Raw genomic sequence first — 21,633 nt, 5'->3', positions numbered from 1 at the left:
GTTCTTACTCTAGTTGCTTTAGGTGTAAGATCAGGTAGTTTGAGACTTTTCTTGCTTCTTGAGGTAAGATTGTCAATGTCCTTCTTAGAACTGATTTTGCTTTGTTCTATAGGTTTTGGCTCATCATGTTTTCCTTGTAATTTGTCTCTAGGTATTTTTTTTTAATTTCCCCTTTGATTTCTTAGTGATTTAGTGATTATTTAATAACATTGTTTAGCTTCCATGTGTTTGCTTTTTACAGCTTTTTTTTTTTTCTGTAATTGATTTCTAACCTCATGGCACTGGGTCATGAAAGATGCTTGATATTATTTCAATTTTCTTGAATTTATCAAGGCTTGATATGTGACCCAGAATGTGATCTATCCTGGAGAAATTTCCACATGTTATTGAGAAGAAAGTGTATTCTGCTGCTTTCAGATGGATTGTCTTAAAAATATCAATTAATTCTATCTGGTCAAGCCTTAAGTGTTACTTAAGGGTTCTGTTTTCTTATTAATTTTCTGTGTAGATGATCTGTCCATTGGTGTAAATGGGTGTTCAAGTCCCCCACTATTACTATATTACTTTTGATTTCCTCTTTTATGGCTTTTAGCATTTGCCTTATAAATTGAGGTGCTCCTATGTTGCATGTTTATTTATTTACAATTGTCATATCTTCTTGTGGGATTGATCCCTTAATCATTATGTAGTGCCCTTCCTAGTCTCTTGTAACAGTCTTTATTTTAAAGTCTATTTTGTCTAATATGAGCACTACTACCTCAGCCTTCTTTTGATTTCAATTTGCATGAAATATTTTTTCCATCCCCTCATTTTCTGTCTGTATGTATCCCTACATCTGAATTGGGTCTCTTGTAGATAGCATATATATGGGTCTTGATTTTTTATCCATTCAGCCAGGCTATATGTTTTGGTTGGAGTATTTAATCTATTTACATTTAAGATAATTATTGATATGCAGCATTGCCTTTTTCTTAATTGTTTGGGATTTGAGTTTTCTTTTAGTTTGATGACAATCATTATTGTTGTGTTTCAGTAGCTTGTGTGTGTGTTGTATTGTATTTTGGGGGAGGTTGCATTTTGCATAGGTTTTGATAAAGAAGTTTATAAAGCAGTATAAAAAGTTGTTGTCAGTTGATGGCCTCAATTTCAAATGCTATTCCCATTTCCTGCATTCACACTGTTTTCTTTCTCATGGTTGCTGCTTTTGATGTCATATTTGTGTATGAATGATTTCTTACTTTTATTGTGTTTACCTTTACCAGTGAGCTTTCCCATTTGTGATTTTCTTGTTTCTAGTTGTGTCTTTTTTTTTTTTTTTTTTTTTCCCTGCCTAGGGAAGTTCTTTTAGCATTTGTTACAAAGCTGGTCTGGTGGTGCTAAATAAAGTCTCCTAGTTTTTGCTCTTAAAGCTGTTATATTCTTTGCCTAATCTGAATGAGATCTTTGTTGGCTAGAGTAGTCTTTGTTGTAAGGTTTTCCTTTTCATCACTTTAAATATATCCTGCCACTTCCTTTTAGCCTACAGAGTTTTTGCTAAAAAATAAGGTGATAACCTTATGGGGATACTCTTGTATGTTATTTGTTGTTTTTCTCTTGTTTCTTTTAGTATTTTTTCATTGTATTTAATGTTTGCTAATTCAATTAATATATATCTTGGTATGTTCCTCCTTGGGTTTATCCTGTATTGGACTCTGTGCTTTCTTGACTTGGGTGATAGTTTCCTTCCCCATGTTAGGGAGATTTTCAAATATGAAGTGAAGTGAAGTGAAAGTCACTCAGTACCTTGGGGTCACTCTGTGACCCCATGGATATACAGTCCATGGAATTCTCCAGGCCAGAATACTAGAGGGGGTAGCCTTTCCCCTCTCCAGGGGATCTTCCCAACCCAGGGATCAAACCCAGATCTTCCACATTGCAGGCAGATTCTTTACCAGCTGAGCCACAAGGAAAGCCCATGAATACTGGAGTGAGTAGCCTATCCCTTTTCCAGCAAATCTTCCCGACCCAGGAATCGAACCAGGGTTTCCTGCATTGTAGGTGGGTTCTTTCCCAACTGAGCTATCAGGTGAGCCCTTTTCAACTATAATCCCTTCAAATATTTTTTTCAGGCTCTTTATCTTCTGGAATACCTATAATGCTTGTGTTGGTATGTTTGATGTTGTCCCAGAGGTTTCTGAAACTGTTCTCATTTCTTTTTATTCTTTTCTCTTTATTCTGCATCATGGCAGTAACTTTCACTACTCTGTCTTCGAGCTGTTTACTTGTTCTTATGCTTAAGTTATTTTGCCATTGATTCTGTCTAGTGTATTTTTCATTTCAGTATTGTGCTTTCGTCTGTTTGTTTCTTCTTTAATTCTTCTAGGCGTCTGTTAATCATTTCTTAAAACTTCTTAATTCATGCCTTCATCCTTTTTCTGTAATCTTGGATCATCTTTACTATCATTATTCTGAGTTATTTTAATAGTAGATTGACTATCTTCTCTTCATTTACTTATTCTTGGAAGTTTTTAATCTTCCTCCTTCATCAGCAACGTATATCTTTGCTGCCTCACTTTGTCTAACTTACTGTGTTTGTGGTCTCCTTTCTGCAGACTGCAGGTCCACAGTTCCTTTCACTTCTGGTGTCTTCCTCCTGGTGGGTGGGCTGATCCAGAGGCTTATGCCAGTGTCTCTTAGATAAGGAGTTCAACTGGTATTTTGGGGACAAGAGCCTCCCTTGGCTATTGATGGGGCCTCCTCTTTGATCTGTGGGTTTTAATGCCCTGGGAAGGATGGCATCTGCTCCTTTGCTGTTGAAGTATACAGCCCTCCACCCCCTATCTGTTTCTTAACTGCATTTCTGACCAATGGTGCAAGATAGGCAGGATTGGAGCACTCTCACTGGAAGAGAAGTCACTGAGTATTTCCTTCTCTGGATCTGTTCACCTGTGAAAGTGCTCTGTTGTGTTCCTTTCACCTGTTGTGTGGGCTTACAGAGTATAATTTCTGGCACTGCTCTCGGTCCCGCCTTAATTATGGGCATGCTGACAGTTGACCTAGGTGACTCTCAGGCATTATTTACATCAGGTCACCAGCACAAATCCACTGAAGTCAGGTCCCACACAGCACTAGTCATTCACGTGAACCCACTTGGGAAATATGGAGGCAGGTTAGACTATAGCCTGGTCCAACTCCCATATTACATGCCCACAAAGCCCACAGCTGCTAAAGCCAGAGCAGTATCAACTGCAGAAGCACTTGTTGTCTATTTGGCTGTTCCAAAGTTGCTGAATTCAGGAAGCTGTCAGTGGAAGTGTAACTCTGAGGTTCGTGCAGTTGCAAGGAGATTTCAGCTCTTCTTTGGCAACATGAACCCTGAGCTTAGTTGTGGTTTCAGATCTAACTCTTCATGTGTTCTTTCCACTGGAATCTGTTCCACAGGTTGTCAGAGCACAGGAACTTGTCAGGCAGAAAGGAGCCAAGGTGGTGATCAGGATGAGCAGGCCACTCAGGCAGGAGGGTTCTGGGGTAGCAATTGGAACATGAGAGCCCATCAAGCAGGAGGAAGCCAAGAGGGACATTGGGGTAAGCAAGTCATGGGTGAGGGTTCTTTGGGGAGGTGATGGTGGGAACACAGGAGCCAGCTGCAGTTGGAGCCCTTCCTAGTGCCCATGGAGGGAGGGGGTCAGTGAATGAGGCAGAGAGGCTGCAATGGTGGTTTCTCTTCTTGCATGTCACTCAACAGTGAAAGTGAAGGCACTTCACTTTCACTTCTATGGCTGTCCCTGTGGTGGATTTCCTCACTCTCATGAGGAAAGCTGTCTCCTCAAAGCCAACAGCAATCCCCTTCCCTGATTTGCACTCCAAACTCCTTGTCCCAGCACCGAGTCCCTGTACACACTGGTGGACACCTGTCTCAGGCTGGGGTACATAGGACTGTGGTACAGACCACCTGAACACGTCTCACTCTGCCCTGCCTGCCATGTAACAGTTGCTGTGCTCTCCTCTGAGCCCCTAAAGCTCCCCTCCTACCTCAGCTAATATCCCTACCAGTGAGGGTGCTTTCCCAGATCTGGGAACCTCTCCCCACCTTCAGTTTCCCACCTGGGGTGCAGGTCTCACCCCCACTTCCTCTCCTCTTTCTTTTTCCTTCTTTTTATTTCATCCTACCCAGTTACATGGGGATATTTCTTATCCATTTAAGAGTTTGAAGTCCTCTGCTAAGGCTCAGCAGTTGCTCTGTGGGTATTGTTCCATTTTTAGATGTATTCTTGTTGCATTTGTGAGAGATGAACTACACATCCTCCCACTCCTCCACAATGTTGAACATCTATATGGTTGACTTTTAAGTTGTTTTATTTGAATGCATATCTTTCACTATCTCTGCCTGTCTCTCATTAGATAGATAGGTAGGTAGGTAGGTAGGTAGATAGATATAGATTTGGATGAATTACTTTTAGAAATAGAAAAATGTTAAATAGCTCAAGATTTTTAAAATCCATGAAAACTAAAATTTTCTTCAGGTATCAGAACTTTGCAAAAGTGTGCCTACTTGAGCACAGTTTTGTTTTATTTTGTTTTGTTTTTCTAAATTTTGTGCTGATTTGCAATCTGAGACATTTTTGAGTAATAAGACAAATGTTTTAATCACCTGATCAACATTTATAGTCAAGAAAGACCTGAAACAGATATTGTCATGGAAGAAAAGTTAACTCACATCACACTTTACCTGCTCTCAGCTCTGTGTGGTAACTCTATAAGGTTAGTGATTTTTCAGACACAAGAAAAACAAATAGGCAACAAACACATTTATTTATATGGTTACATCTTTAAAGTGGCACATTTGGTTTATCTTTGAATTTAAGATATTCTTTGTTCATTTACATTCCCAGATACTACATTATTTGTGTGTGTGAGTCACTCAGTCATGTCCATCTTCCTGCGATCCCATAGACTGTAGCTCTCCAGGCTCTTCCCATGGGTTTCTCCAGGCAAGAATACTGGGTTGCCAATTCGTTCTCCAATTATTTAGGAGCCTTTAATATTTGTAGACCAATTCTTGAATTTAAAGACCTAAGCAAATGCATGCATGCATGCACAAACACAATAAAGAAAAGAGAAAGCAGTTTTATATGCAGTTTTTTGGGGAGGGAGTCTCTCCCTGCCCTTCATGTATAGGGCAGGTTTCAGATTATAAAAGGGAGCTCTTGAGGACATGGAAAGCAAATGTCTTTACAAAACGGAAGCACAGAGGACACCTAGGAATCCTCTAGCATTCTTTGTTTTTCCTCTGTTTTTTTTTTATATATATTTAACCTTTTTAAATACATTTTTAAATTAGAGAATAATTGCTTTCCAGTACTGTGATGGTTTTTGCCACACATCAACATGAATAGGTATTAGGTATACATACATCCCCTCCCTATTGAACCCCCCTCTCAAGGGCGTAGAAGAATTATATGCAGCTTTAAATGTACATGAAAGGCATGTTGACAAATAGAGAACACTTCAGTGCTATTGCAGTTTAATAATTGCATGCAATTTATTGAAAACAAAAATGATTTGAAATATTTTAGCCTGTTTTTTATTCTTCATAAAGCTATCAATGAACTGGGTTTGATCTGAATTACATTAAGTGAACGATGGTAAGTGTAAATAATATTAAAAGTAGTAGTAATAGTAGTGTCAGTCACTCAGTCGTGTCTGTTTGCAGCCCCATGGACTGTAGTCCCCCAGCCTCCTCTGTCCATAGGATTCTCCAGGCAGGAATTCTGGAGTAGGCTGCCATGCCCTTCTCCAGGGGGTTTTCCTGACTAGGCGATCAAACCCAGGTCTCCTGCATTGCAGACAGATTCTTTACCATTAAAGCTACAGGGAAAATCTTAAACAATGTTAAGGGTAGTAAGATAAAATGAGAGATAAAGAAGAGACTATGGGATAGATGAATGGGAAGAAAAAGAAAAAAAAATAGAGGCAAAGAGAATGAGAGGAAGTGGAGAGAGAAAGAGAGAGAGACTTCTGTATCTTCATTTTATGTGTAATATTTCATAACCTGAATTCCACAGCTACCACTTGTGTGCTTCTGATTCTATAGAGTTGTCTATTGTTTCTTCAACCAAAGACTCAGTGCCTTATCTATAAAGGGTTGAGATTTTCTATCTATAAAATTTAATAATTGCTAATATGAATGGCACTCAACCACATTCAATAAACTACTCAGTGATATTCAATAATTTTAAATTATTTTCTTTAGGTCTTCTACATTTACAAACACACCTTCCCATTCTCTACCCTGTGCCACTTGTGACAATTAACATATTTTGTTGTGCACTCGCTAAGTCATGTCTGACCCTTTTCGATTCCATCGATTGCAGTACCCCTGGTTCCTCTATCCTCCACTGTCTCCCAGAGTTTGCTTAAATTCATGTCCATGGACTCAGTAATACTATCTAAACATCTCATCCTCTAACTTCCCCTTCTCCTTTTGCTTTCAATCTTTCTTAGCTTGAGGGTCCTTTCCAATGAATCACCTCTTTGCATCATGTGGACAAAGTACTGGAGCTTCATCTTCAGCATCAGTCCTTCCAGTGAATATTCAGGGTTGATTCCCTTTAGGACTGATTGGTTTGTTCCCCTTGCTGTCCATGGAACTTTCAAGAGTCTTCTCCAACACCACAGTTCAAAAGCATCAATTAGTCAGTGTTCAACTTTCTTTATGGTCCAACTCACATCTGTACATCACTACTAGAAAAACCATAGCTTTGAGTATATGAACATTCGTCAGCAAAGTGATGTCTCGACTTTTTAATATGCTGTCTAGGTTTGGCATAGCTTTCCTTCCAAGGAGTAAGCATCTTTTAATTCCATGGCTGCAGTCACTGTCTGCAGTGATTTTGAAACCCGAGAAAATAAAAATCTGTCACTGCTTCCACTTTTTCTGCTTCTATTTGCCATGAAGTGATGGGACCAGATATCATGATTTTAGTTTTTTGAATGTTGAGTTTTAAATCAGCTTTTTCACTCTCTTTTCATCTTCATCAAGAGGCTGTTTAGTTTCTCCTCACTTTCTGCCATTAGAGTGATATTATCTGCACATCTGAAATTGTTGATATTTCTACAGGCAGTCTTGAATCCAGTTTGTGACTCATCCAACTCAGCATTACATATGATGTATTTTGCATATATGCTAAATAATCAGGGTGACAATCTACAGCATTGTTATACACCTTTCCCAATTTTGAACACATCAGTTCTTCCATGTCTGGTTCTGTTGTTTCTGAACCGCATACATGCTTCTCAGGAGACAAGTAAGGTGGTCTATATTCCCATCCCTTTAAGAATTTCCCAGTTTGCTGTGATCCACACAGCTAAATGTTTTTACATACTCAAAGAACCAGAAATAGATGATTTTCTCAAATTTCCTTGCTTTCTCTGTGATCCAATAAATGTTGGCAATTTGATCTCTGGTTCCTATGCCTTTTCTAAACCCAGCTTGTACATCTGGAGGTTCTCAACTCACAATTGCTGAAGCCTATATTAAAGGATTTTGAGCATTACCTTACTAGCATGTGAAATGAGCATAATTGTACATATTTTGAAGATTGTTTGGCATTGCCTTTCTTTGGGATTGTAATGAAAACTGAATTTTTACAGTCCTGTGCCCACTGTTAAGTGTTCCAAATTTGCTGAAATATTGATCATAGCATTTTAACAGCATCATGTTTTAGGATTTGAAATAGCTCAACTGGATTTCCATCATCTCCACTAGCTTTGTCCATAATAAAGTTTCCTAAGGAAACATTGAGTTCACACTCCCAGACGTTTGGCTCTAGGTAAATGACCACACCATCATGGTTATCTGGGTCATTAAGGCATTTTTGTATAATTCTTTTGTGTATTCTTACCTTACTCTTAATCCCCTCTGGTTTTGTTAGGTCCTTATAAAGTCTGTTGTTTTTCAAGCCCAGCCTTGCATAAAATATTCCTTTGATCTCTTTCTTGAAGAGATCTCGAATCTTTCCCATTCTATTGTTTTCCTCTATTTCTTTGTATTGTTCATTGAAAAAGGCCTTCATATCTCTCCTTGCTATTCCCAGAAATTCTGCATTCAATTGGGTATATCTTTCTTTTTCTCCTTTGCCTTTTGCGTCTTCTCTTTCCTCAGCTCTTTTTAAGCCCTCCTCAGACAACCATTTTGCCTTCTTGCATTTCTTTTTCTATAGGATGGTCTTGATCACCACCTCCAGTACAGTGTTAATGAACTTCTGTTCATAGTTCTTCAGGCACTCTACCATATCTAATTCCTTGAATCTATTTGTCATCTCCACTCTATAATAAAAAGGGATTGACTTAAGGTAAAGCCTGAATAGCCAGTGGTTTTCCCTACTTTCTTCAATTTAAGCCTGAATTTTACAATAAGGAGCTTATGATCTGAGCCACAATAAGTTCCTGGTCTTGTTTTTGCTGACTGTATTGAGCTTTTCCATATTAAGCTGCAAATATTATTGTCAATTTGATTTCGGTATTGACCATCTGGTGATGTCCATGTATAGAGTCATCTCTTGTGTTGTTGGAAGAGGGTGGTTGCTATGGCCAATATATTCTCTTTACAAAATCCTGTTAACCTTTGCTCTGCTTCATTTTGTACTCCAAGGCCAAACATGCCTTCCAGGTGTCTGTTGACTTCCTACTTTTGCATTCTAATCCCCTATGATGAAAAGGACATCTTTTCTTTTTTTTTTTTTTTGGGGGGGGGGGTGGCGGGGTGGTGGGTATTAGTTTCAGAAAGTCTTGTAGGTCTTCATAGAACTGGACAACTTCAGCATCTTCAGTATTAGCAGATAGGCCATAGACTTGAGTTACTCTGATGTTGAATAGTTTGCCTTGGAGATGAACCAAGATCTTTTTGAGGTTGCACCCAAGTACTACATTTTGGGCTCTCATTGGCTATGAAGGCCACTCCAATCCTTGTAAGGGATTCTTGCCCATAGTAGTAGATATAATGATAATCTGAATTAAATTTGCCTGTCCCCATCCATTTTAGTTCACTGATTCCTAAAATATCTATGTTCACTTTTGCTATCTCCTGCCTCACTACATGGAATTTACCTTGATTCGTGGACCTCACATTCCATGTTCCTATGCAATATTGTTCTTTACAGCATTGGACTTTATTTTCACCACCAGATACATCCACAATTGAGCATTGTGCCCACTTCATTCTATGTGAAGCTATTGGTAATTTCCCTCTGCTTTTTCCCAGTAGCCTATTGGACACCTTTTAAGCTAGGGATTCATCTTCTTGTGTCATATCTTTTTGCTTATTCATAGTGTTCATGGGGTTCTTGTGCAAGAATACTGGAGTGGTTTGCCATTCCCTCCTCCAATGGACCACATTTTGTCAGAACACTTCACTACAACCAGCCCATCTTAGGTGGCCCTGCAAGACATGGCTTATAGCTTCATTTCATTACACAAGCCTGTTCACCACAACAAGGCTATAAACCATGAAGGAGAACTTACACTTGGTAACAAGTAATAGTTGCTTTTCATTTAGGATAATAATATATGAAAAATGGGATCATTATACAGTAGAAGAATACTCAACAGAGAAAGATACACCATACTTTTAGCCTTTATTTTTATCTTTCTTGGATCCAAAGCAAAACAGGAGATATAATTGATTAGATTTTTATTCATATTGTTTTTCAAAAGGATCTAGATTAGGAGGATCTAGATTAGAATCGTGATTTAGATAAATAAACTCTTTCCTCCTTTGAATAAAAGGAATTTATCAAGGTTTTTTCTTATACAAGGGCCATTAAGAATTTTTATAACCTTGCAAAATATCTGATGCTGAGGTCCAAATTAATAAGTGCAATACAAATATTCATATCTGATAATTAAATCTTTGGTAAATAGCATATTCTTTAGATGACTTTCCTCAAGTAGTAATTGCTAAAAATAGCTGGAAATTTATAGCAGGAATCTGAGACAGTGATATACAGGTACATATACTATTTAAAGTCAGGAGCCCTCTGTTTTAGCCCCTGCCATACCTAGCACTTAGATCTTGGGAAGTCATTTTTTGAGAATAGCATTCGTTCTTGCAAGAATTTGTACTACATTATCCCTAAAATATCTTTGGGTTGTAAATAGTCAATGAGATCTAAGATTTGCTAGGGGAGAAGGATTGCATTCCCAATTGCAGAGAGAATATATATACCTTATGTAAAAGATATACAGATGGCAAAGACAACATTCTGTTACAAAATACAGAAATCCAAATTATACTCTCTTCTGGACACAAAACCACCCCACCCTACAAAGAGACGAGTTCCAGGGAAAAAGAAAACTTTTTTTTGAACTCTAGAGATTTTGAATTTGATTAAAACACTACCAACAAAAAGAAATCTTTTCTTTCCAGATTGTTCTGAAATGGTGCAATCTAAAAAAATTGCTAGAATTAATGAAAAAAATATAAAAAGCAATTGAGGGCCTTCCCTGTTGGTCCAGTGCTTAAGAATCCACCTGCCAATGCAGGCGACATGAGTTCAATCCCTAGCCCAGGAAGATCCCACATGCCATGGAGCAACTAAGCCCATGCACCACAGGTACTGAAGCCCACACATCTAAAGCCAATGCTTTTCAACAAGAGAAGTCACCACAATGAGAAGCCCAGGTACCACAACGAGAGTAGATCCCATGTGCCTCAACTAGAGAAGACCCAAGTACAGCAACAAGGAGCTGGGGGAGCCAAAAATAAATACATGAATAAATGAATAAAAATTTTAAGAAAGCAAACCATGTTTAAAGAAGTTAGCATTATTCAAGGAATTATTGCACATAGACTCTCATTTACCTCTAACTATCTATCTACAAATGGGTATAATTTCACATATTGTTGTTGTTCAGGCACTCAGTCCTGTCTGACTCTGGGATTCCATGGACTGCAGCATGCCAAGTTTCCTTGTCCTTCACTGTGTCCAGAGTTTGTTCAAACTCATGTCCATTGAGTCAATGAGGCCATCCAACCATCTATCTTCTGTTGCCCCCTTCTTCTCATGCCCTCAATCTTTCCCAGGAACAAGGTATTTCCCAATGAGTCAGCTCTTCACATCAGATGGCCAAAGTATTGGAGCTTGAGCTTCATCATCAGTCCTTCAAATGAGTATTCAGGGTTTATTTCCTTTAGGATTGACTGGTTTGATCTCCCTGATGTCCAAGGAAATTTCAAGAGTCTTCTCCAGCACCACAGTTCTAAAACATCAGTTCTTTGGTGCTCAGCCTTCTTTATGGTCTGACTCACATCTGTACATTCAGTTCAGTTCAGTTCAGTCATTCAGTAGTGTCCGACTCTTTGCGACCCCATGAATTGCAGCACGCCAGGCCTCCCTGTCCATCACCAACTCTCGGAGTTCACTCAGACTCAATCCATCGAGTCAGTGATGCCATCCAGCCATCTCATCCTCTTTCATCCCCTTCTCCTCCTGCCCCCAATCCCTCCCAGCATCAGAGTCTTTTCCAATGAGTCAACTCTTCGCATGAGGTGGCCAAAGTACTGGAGTTTCAACTTCAGCATCATTCCCTCCAAAGAAATCTTAGGGCTGAACTCCTTCAGAATGGACTGGTTGGATTTCCTTGCAGCCCAAGGGACTCTCAAGAGTCTTCTCCAACACCACAATTCAAAAGTATCAATTCTTCAGCGCTCAGCTTTTTTCACAGTCCAACTCTCACATCCATACATGACCAGTGAAAAAACCATAGCCTTGACTAGACGGACCTTTGTTGGCAAAGTAATGCTCTGCTTTTCACCATATCTTTGAGTATACAGACTTTTGTTGGTGAAGTAATGTCTCTGCTTTTTAATATGCTCTCTAGTTTTGTCATAGCTTTTCTTCCAAGGAGAAAGTGTATTTTAATTTCATGGCTGCAGTCACTTTCTGCAGTGATTTTGGAGCCCAAAAAATAAAATCTGTCACTATTCTTTCCCCATCTATTTGCCATGAAGTGATGAGACCAGATGCCATAATTTTAGTTTTTTTGAATGTTGAGTTTTAAACCAGTTTTTTCACTCTCCTTTCACCTTCATCAGGAGGCTCTTTAGTTCCTCTTAATTTTCTGCCACTAGGGAAGTGTCATCTCTTTATCTGAGTTTATTGATATTTCTGTGAGCAATCTTGATTCCAGTTTGTGATTCATCCAGTCCAGCATTCCACATGATGTTGTTGTTATTGCTGGTGTTCAGTCACTCAGTCATGTCCAACTATTTGAGACCCCATGGACTGCAGCACACCAGGCTTCCCTTTTCCTTGCTATCTTCCAGAGTTTGTTCAAACTCATGCCCACTGAAGCAATGATGCCATCCAACCACCTCACCCTCTGTCTCGTGATGCACTTTGAATATGTTAAATAAGCAGAGTGACAATATACAGCTTTGACATAATCCATTCCCAATTTGGAGCCAGTCCATTGTTCCATGTCTAGTTCTAACTGTTGTTTCTTGACCTGCATACAGGTTTTCTCAGGAGGCAGATAAGGTATTCTGGTATTCCCATCTCCTGAAGAATGGCAAATTTTCTAGTTTGATGTGATCCACACAGTCAAAGGTTTTATCATAGTCAATGAAGCAGAAGTAGATGAGTTTCTGGAATTCTCTTACTTTTGCTATCACCCCATGGTTGTTGGCCATTTGATCTCTGGTTCCTCTGCTTTTTCTAAATCCAGCTTGTACATATGGAAATTTTTGGTTTCACATATGGACTATACTATATTTTCAATAAAAGCACCAAAAGCTTCTTCGAAAAAGACAGTAGTTGATTTCAAGCATTATAAATATCAATATGTTAACAACATATTTGGAATATTTAGTGTTTAACATACAATATAATATATTGCAAACTTTATGTTTTAAAAGCATGTAATGAAGAAATATGTACTATCTTTATGAAGTAATTCATTGGATGCTTTATAATAACTAAACTAATAAAAACAAAATTCACAAATACAATTAATTTGGCAGGGACTTATTGGCTTCTTCAGAATGAACCTTGAAAACCTTGAGTTTCAGTCAAGATGTCAATGGTACACAGACTATCTATAGATTATTGATTTATAAACCAAAGTATTTACATTGATTTACTCACTTATTGCCATATTGCAAATAGTTGATTGAAAAAATGAATAGAATGATCTTACTTTTCATCCTGATTATACAGACTTGGTTCAAATTTGTTACAATAATGAAATAGTATACAATTGTTTCCAAATCCACAATAATTTTCAAGCAAACTTAATCTAATTAAAAATGCAAGTACTATTTGGTTTTATTGTCTTAGTATCTATTCCAATAAATCACATACATTAACCCCTTCATTAGCATGTATAACTTATGAAATAGTCCTATAGGCTTTTGTGACTCCTTCTGGAAGGAAAGAATTTGGACAAGCATATAGATAGATATAAATAGAAATTCAAAAACTTTTTCACCCGAGTGACCTAATTCTATAATTTACTATTTCATGTCCTTACAGAGAGAAAATAGTTGATAGTATGTCCTGAGCAATGCCAAGAATGACATCATTAATCAAACTTTATCACAGGGCAGCATTCACACACTATCATCAAAGAAGACACTTTGTTCATTATTGTAATCTTTTCAGTGAAGGGAAGGTACTTCACTTCTCTGTGAACCTGGAATTAAAGCAGCAAGCATTCCCTAACTTGAATAGAAGGCACAGTGCTCTGTGGATATGTCAATGGTATCTAGGAATGCTTCACAGTCAGGGATACTTCTGTGGCAAAAATTAATTCTTGATAACGGGATAAAACTAATCCAAACTAATAGAATTAAATGTTCACTGTACTATAGACAATATCATAGAGGAGAATAGAATGCATCCTTTAATATAGGACAGAAGGAGGCTCTACCAATTAATAGCTAAGTAGTTTTGGCCAAGAACTTAACTTCTCCATCTACAGTTTTCTTTATACAAAGTGAAAACAATAAAACTAACACCATGTGCACAAAGCAATTAATATTCCAGTTGAGCTATTTCAAATCCTGAAAGATGATGTTGTGAAAGTGCTGCACTCAGTATGCCAGCAAATTCGGAAAACTCAGCAGTGGCCACAGCACTGGAAAAGGTCAGATTTCATTCAAATCCCAAAGAAAGGCAATGCCAAAGAATGCTCAAACTACTGCATAATTGCACTCATCTCACATGCTAGTAAAGTAATGCTCAAAATTCTCCAAGCCAGGCTTCAGAAATATGTTAACCGTGAACTTCCAGATGTTCAAGCTGGTTTTAGAAGAAGCAGAGGAACCAGAGACCAAATTGCCAACATCTTCTGGATCATCAAAAAAGGAGGAGAATTCCAGAAAAACATCTATTTCTGCTTTATTGACTATGCCAAAGCCTTTGACTTTGTGGATCACAATAAACTGTGGGAAATTCTGAAAAATATGGGAATACCAGACCACCTGACCTGCCTCTTGAGAAATTTGTATGCAAGTCAGAAAGCAACAGTTAGAACTGGACATGGAACCACAGACTGGTTCCAAATAGGAAAAGGAGTATGTCAAGGTTGTCTATTGTCACCCTGCTTATTTAACTTCTATGCAGAGTACATCATGAGAAACGCTGGGCTGGAAGAAGCACAAGCTGGAATCAAGATTGCCAGAAGAAATATCAATAACCTCACATATGCAGATGACACCACCCTTATGGCAGAAAGGGAAGAGGAACTAAAAAGCCTCTTGATGAAGGTGAAACAGGAGAGTGAAAAAGTTGGTTTAAAACTCAACATTCAGAAAGTGAAGATCATGGCATCTGGTCCCATCACTTCATGGGAAATAGATGGGGAAACAGTGGAAACAGTGTCAGACTTTATTTTTTGGGGCTCCAAAATCACTGCAGATGGTGACTGCAGCCATGAAATTAAAAGACGCTTACTCCTTGGAATAAAAGTTATGACCAGCCTAGATAGCATATTGAAAAGCAGAGACATTACTTTGCCAACAAAGGTCTGTCTAGTCAAGGCTATGGTTTTTCCAGTGGTCATGTATGGATGTGAGAGTTGGACTGTGGAGAAAGCTGAGCGCTGAAGAATTGATGCTTCTGAACTGTGGTGTTGGGGAAGACTCTTGAGAATCCCTTGGACTGCAAAGAGATCCATCCAGTCCATTCTGAAGGAGATCAGCCCTGGGATTTCTTTGCAGGAATGATGCTAAAGCTGAAACTCCAGTACTTTGGCCACCTCATGCGAAGAGTTGACTCATTGGAAAAGACTCTGATGCTGGGAGGGATTGGGGGCAGGAGGAGAAGGGGACGACAGAGGATGAGATGGTTGGATGGCATCACTGACTCGATGGACTGAGTCTGAGTGAACTCCGGGAGTTGGTGATGGACAGGGAGGCCTGGCGTGCTGCAATTCATGGGGTTGCAAAGAGTCGGACATGACTGTGCGACTGATCTGATCTATAGATTTGGCAGACCATCAGTGATCATCAGTTATTTTATTATTATCTTTCTATTATTTGCCTTGATCAAGTAAGGGAGAGGTTATATAAAAAGGTAGAATTTTTACCCTTCCATTCAGTTCAATCTAACTCATACTGATCTTATTCTTTCCTGAGTGTGGGGAAAAAAAAAAAAAAAAAAAAACCTAGAGAAACAAAAATGAATAGGAATTCATGCTCAAAGAAAACTAGATAGGTAAGCTAGATATTGCAATTATTGTAATTCAACATCCTTGAAATCAATAACTGTGACTCGCTGCATACTTAGTACTTTCAAAAGTAGCATATAGTGCTTTCTTGATTAAAAAAATATATATTTCAGTGAGACATGAGGTATAATTATTATACAGAAAAGTTTGGAAAGCAAAAGCACAATTCAATATAATAATGTTAAAGATGTCTTCTCAAATGATCTAAAGCTAAAGCTTAAAGTAGGATTATAAATTGCAACTGAGGATAAAGAATACAGATTTCTTAGCATGAGGCACTGCCATTGCAATGCATTAAGACAAGAGGGAACCTGGTTTATTCAGCACACTATCAGTCTGTAGTATGACTTGAGTGGTGCATACCTAAAAAAAGAGTGGTTTGGAAAGATAAGCACCCTTCTCACACTTCTGACTTCATCTTCAGTCACTTCTGTCCTGTTTTTCCTTCATTTTTCCTCATATCACTTACCACTTCCTGTCATTATACTATAAATGTATTTGTTTATTGTCTGGCTCAGCCACTGGAGGGTAAACTTCATGAAGGTAGGCACATTTTACTATTTTTCTTATTTGTATATCTGCAGTCCCTAGAGCAATTGCCTGACATATAGTAGACACTCAATAAATATTCTTTGAATGGAAAATGAAAGCATAATAGGGACTTGCTTATGAAAGACCTTAAATATATTATTTAGAAAGAAATATCAGGATTGACTTGATATAAGTGTAGAGAACAGTTGACAAGTCTGAGACTATTACCTAAGTTTCTGACTAAAGTGAGTGAGTAAATGGCTAATAACTCATTAGTTAAAGAATAAGAGTTAAGGTTTTGTTTTCTTTCATTTTTGAGATGGACTATGGTATTGTCATATATTATGATTCTCCCAGAGTTGTAGAGAAGAATCCCCTCACCTATCAAAAATTTACAAAGTATTTCCCTCAGATGTACAACAGCATTCTAAATTCACTCTACCATAAGTAATGAAGCTGGCAATAGCACCCCACTCCAGTACTCTTGCCTGGAAAATCCCCTGGACAGAGGAGCCTGGTACGCTGCAGTCCATGGGGTTGCTAAGAGTCGGAAATGACTGAGGGACTTCACTTTCACTTTTCACTTTCATGCATTGGAGAAGGAGATGGCAACCCAATCCGGTATTCTTGCCTGGAGAATCCCAGGGATGGGGGAGCCTGGTGGGCTGCCATCCATGGGGTCGCACAAAGTCAGACACGACTGAAGTGACTTAGCAGGAGTAGCAGCAGCATAGAGCAAACTACTATAACTAATAAAATCTTACATTTTGAGCTTCATTGCATAGAAGTCAAAGTGGACAATTAAGGAATTCAAATAACCTGCCACAGAACTGTATATTTGAAATGGGAAACACAATTTTTGCAGTTGAAATTAACTGAGTCTGTCCCTGAACCTGGCATGCTGTGCAAGAAATCACTCTTTATTTAGATGATAAACTCAGCATAATTTCCCTACTTAATAAATTTAATAGTGAGTAATCAAATGTACTCATTCTCATTGTCACTGATATGAGTTTACAATTACTTCTTGGAGTTGAGCTTGCCTCAGTGGGATATAAAAATTAGAGTAATCATATGGTGAATACTTAATTCATCTTGTGTGTCTCTACTAAAGACAGAAATTGTCTCACTAACTATATTCAAATCCTTTCCCCAGAAACACCAGAGAAAATTATGTATTGCTATGGTGATGGACAGGGAGGCCTGGCGTGCTGCGATTCATGGGGTCGCAAAGAGTCAGACACGACTGAGCGACTGATCTGATCTGATCTGATTCCTTTTCTCAAGAAATGACAAAAGCAAAATTTTCAAATCAACAAAATGAATTGTTTTGGCTTTGTGCCTAAAATATAGATCAAATCAATATTGTTTACAGTACACAGTTTGAAATTTGAATACAGTTAACTGATATTTAATATGTTGTGAAACACTTCTGTGTGTTTCATTGCTAATGATGTTTTCATGACTAGTTAATGAGATATATATATCAAACTTCAACTTAGGATATAAGAAATTAATTGATCTTTTAAGAACCAGAATTCTATGTAGAGGATTGGCTATGTTGCATCCTCAACCAAAAAATGACCTTTCAGAGTTAGCTGAGGATTTTCTTTTTTATAAACCAAAAGTATGCCTGTTTCTATCATTTACAGTATAGTTTTCTAAAATGAATTTCACACTTCCTTTAACTCCAAGCTTTTTGAGACTTATTTTAGCTTTTATTAATGATTCAAGAAAGCTGCCATGAAGACTGATCATGAAAACTCGAGCAATTTCCAGGGATAACCTAAGGACTTTCTGAGGTGTGAAGAACTCTTAGTTCAGACAGCTTGTGACCTCCCTCTGCCCCAGGTTGGGAGTTTTTGCACTGTCACATTTTTAGGGCCTCACTAATTTATATATTAAGTCATTTTCATGTCACTATAATTCCACTGAAAATAATTTACTATAGATTCAGAAATTATCTCTAGATTGAACCATAAGACATTTGCTGAAATTTGGTTACTTTAGACTAACAGTAATGTCAGTTTCATTTGACGCCACCTTATATAATGAAAAATATCCTGGATCTTACATAGTTAAGTACAAAATGACAGAAAACGTATTGGACTTAGGGGCTTCCCAGGTGGAACTAGTGGTAAAGAACCTGCCTGCCAATGCACGAGATATAAGAGATGTTGGTTCAATCCCTTGGATTGGAGAGAGCATACCAAGGCAAAAGACTGAGATAGAGTACCACCCATCAGGTTACTGCAACTGCAAAGAGGCAAGTTTATTAGTGATATCTGAGAGTGAGGGTAGATGAGGTCAGAGATGTGGCAGAGTACCATATAAAGAGTCAATTGGAAGCTTTAGAACTGTGAGTAATATGATCTGACTTGCTTGCTATGAAGAGTTGGAAGAAGGCAAAGGCAGAGCATGGGAACTTGTAAGGACATAACTGTAATAATCCAAATGAGAGGAGATACTTTTTTGACAGTGGATACAGAAAGAAATGGTCAGATTCTTGACATATTTTAAAGATAGCACTGACAGAATATGTTACATCATGAAATGTGTTTGTGAAAGAGAAGAGTTGATGATGACTTGTTTAAAGGCCTTCACAACACAGCTTCAACCTTCCTTTCTAATTTTATCACCTGCTCTCCTATTCACTAAAAGTGCAGTGAAAAATTCCCTAGATGGAAAATAGAAGGCTTAAGTTCAAACTGTATCTCTGCCACTTTATTAGTGTAATGATTTGATATAAATCAAATAATTATCTTTATTGCTGTTTCTTCACTTACAAGGCAGAGATAATAATACTAACTGGTCAATATCAAAATCAGATTGATTATATTCTTTGTAGCCAAAGATGGGGAATTTGTATACAGTCAGCAAAAACAAGACCTGGGGCTGCCTTGGGCTCAGACCATCATCAGTGCCTTATAGCAAAATTCAGGCTTAAACTAAGAAAGCAGGGAAAGTCACTAGGCCCATCAGGTATGACTTAAATCAAATCCCCTGTGAATACAGTGGAGGTGACAAATAGATTCAAGGGATTAGATCTAGTAAACAAAGTACCTGAAGAACTATGGACAGAGGTACATAATATTGTATTGGAGGCAGTGACCAAAACCATCCCAAAGAAAAAGAAAGGCAAAAAGGCAAAGTAGTTGTTTAAGGAAGATTTTCAAAAAGCTGAAGAAAGAAAAGAAGTGAAAAGCAAGTACACCGAACTAAATTAAGGAGACAAGAAGGCCTTCTTCAATGAACAGTGCAAAGAAATAGAGGATAACAACAGAAAGAGTAAGACTAGAGATCTCTTCAACAATATTGGAAATATTGAAGGAACATTTCATCCAAAGATGGACACAGTAAAGGACAGAAACAGTAAAGACCTAATAGAAGCATAAGAAATCAAGAAGATATTTTAAAAATACACAGAAGAACTGTATGAAAAAGACCTTAATCTCAATGACCCAGATAACCACGGTTGTGTTGTCTCTCACCCAGAGCCAGACATTCTGCAATATGAAGTCAAATAAGGCTTAGGAAGCACTGCTGCCAATAAAGCTAGTGGAGGTAATGGAATCCCCACAGAGTTATTTAAAATCCTAAAAGATATGCTATTAAAGTGCTGCATTCATTATGTCAGCAAATTTGTAAAACTCTGCAGTGGCCACAGAATTGGAAAAAATCGATCCTCATCCCAATTCCCAAGAAGGACAGTACTAAAAAAATATGCAAACCACTGGACAATTGCACTTATCTCCTATGCTAGTAAGGTTATGCTCAAAATCCTCCAAGCTAGGCTTCAGCATTACATGAATGAAGAATTACTAGATGTTCAAGCTGAGTTTAGAAAAGGAAGAGGAACCAGAGGTCAAATTTCCAACATTCACTAGATCATAGAGAAAACAAGGGAATTCCACAAACACATCTACCTCTCTTCCACTGGGTCTTCCCTGGTGGCTCAGAGGGTAAAGCATCTGCCTGCAATGCAGGAGACCCGGGTTCAACCCCTGGGTTGGGAAGATCCCCTAGAGTAGGAAATGGCAACTCACTCTGGTACTCTTACTGGAAAAATCCCATGAATGAAGAAGCCTGGTAGACTACAGACAATGGAGTCGCAAAGAGTCCGACAGGACTGAGTGACTTCACTTTCACTTTCTCTTTCATTGACTATGCTGTATGGACCATAACCACGGTGTAAAACTCTTAAAGAGATGGGACTACCAGACCATCTTACCTGTCTCCTGAGAAATCTGCATGCATGTCAAGAAGCAACAATTAGAACCCTGTATGGAACAACTGATTGGTTGAGGATTGAGAAAGGCGTAAGAAAAGACTGTCTATTATCACCCTGTTTATTTAACTTATACACAGGACACATCATCTGAAATGCCAGGTTGAATGAATTAAAAGCTGGAATCAAGATGGTCAGGAGAAATATCAACAACCTCAGATATGTGGATAGATAGTGGTAGAATATGAAGAGGAACTAAAGAGCCTCTTGATGAGGGTGAAGGAGAAAAGTGAAAAAGCTGGCTTAAAACTTAATATTAAAAAAAAAACTAAGATCATGGCATCCAGTTCCATTACTTCATGCTAAATAGAAGGGGGAAAGGTGGAAATAGTGACAGATTTCCTCTTATTGGACTCTAAAATCACTGTGGATGTAGCCATGAATTAGAAGATGATTGCTCCTTGGCAGGAAAGTCTGTATAGTCAAGGCTTTGATCTTTCCAGTAGTCATGTATGGATGGATATGAGAGCTGGACAAAAAAGATGGCAGAGCACCAAAGAATTGATGCTTTTGAACTGTGATGCTGAAGAAGACTCCTGAGAGTCCCTTGGAAAGCAAGAAGAGCAAACCAGTCAATCCTAAAGGAAATCAACCATGAATATTCTTTGGAAGGACAGGTGCTGAAGCTGAAACTCCAATACTTTGGCCAACTGATTCTGGAAAAGATTGAAGGCAGAAGAAGAGGGTGACAGAGGATGAGATGATTGGATGTCATCACTGATTCAATGGACATCAACTTGATAAAGCTTCAGGAGATGGGGAGCGACAGGGAAGCCTGGTGTGCTGCAGTCCATGGACTTGTGAAGAGTTAGACATAACTTGGAGACTGAACAACAACAATAAAACCTACTTCACAGGGCTTTTATGGGATCCAATTGTATTGTAAAATGATAATAAAACAGAAAACTAGTCTATTGAATATTGATAATTTATGAAACATTCTTTAAGTTTCTTGCCTCTCTGTCTTTGCCTTATGCTGTAGTAGTTCATTTTTCTTCACCATCTCCACCCATTAAATCCTGTCCTCCAAGAATCAAACCATAGTACAGGTCATTCTCTTTGCAGTGAAGTCCTCTCTGAGGGGCTTTATTACTCCTTTCAATTCA

General features: G+C 38.3%; 1 protein-coding gene and 1 long non-coding RNA gene across 4 annotated transcripts in view; both read left to right on the top strand.

The window, feature by feature from the left end:
• The window catches only part of LOC129628039 (uncharacterized), a 91,996-nt gene extending 81,243 nt beyond the window's left edge, over nucleotides 1-10,753 (top strand). Inside the window, exons 2-3 of the long non-coding RNA XR_008702700.1 lie at nucleotides 3,421-3,564; nucleotides 10,406-10,753. This is a non-coding gene — a long non-coding RNA (uncharacterized LOC129628039). The remainder of the gene's footprint in view (nucleotides 1-3,420; nucleotides 3,565-10,405) is intronic.
• Nucleotides 1-21,633, top strand: part of GRIA4 (glutamate ionotropic receptor AMPA type subunit 4) — a 678,251-nt gene that overhangs the window by 431,217 nt on the left and 225,401 nt on the right. The gene's annotated exons all lie outside the window — the stretch shown is intronic.

Source organism: Bubalus kerabau, chromosome 15 (assembly GCF_029407905.1).
Source record: "Bubalus kerabau isolate K-KA32 ecotype Philippines breed swamp buffalo chromosome 15, PCC_UOA_SB_1v2, whole genome shotgun sequence".
NCBI lineage: Eukaryota > Metazoa > Chordata > Mammalia > Artiodactyla > Bovidae > Bubalus > Bubalus kerabau.
The sequence above is the reverse complement of the archived record's forward strand: the minus strand, read 5'-3'. Positions and strand labels throughout refer to the sequence as shown.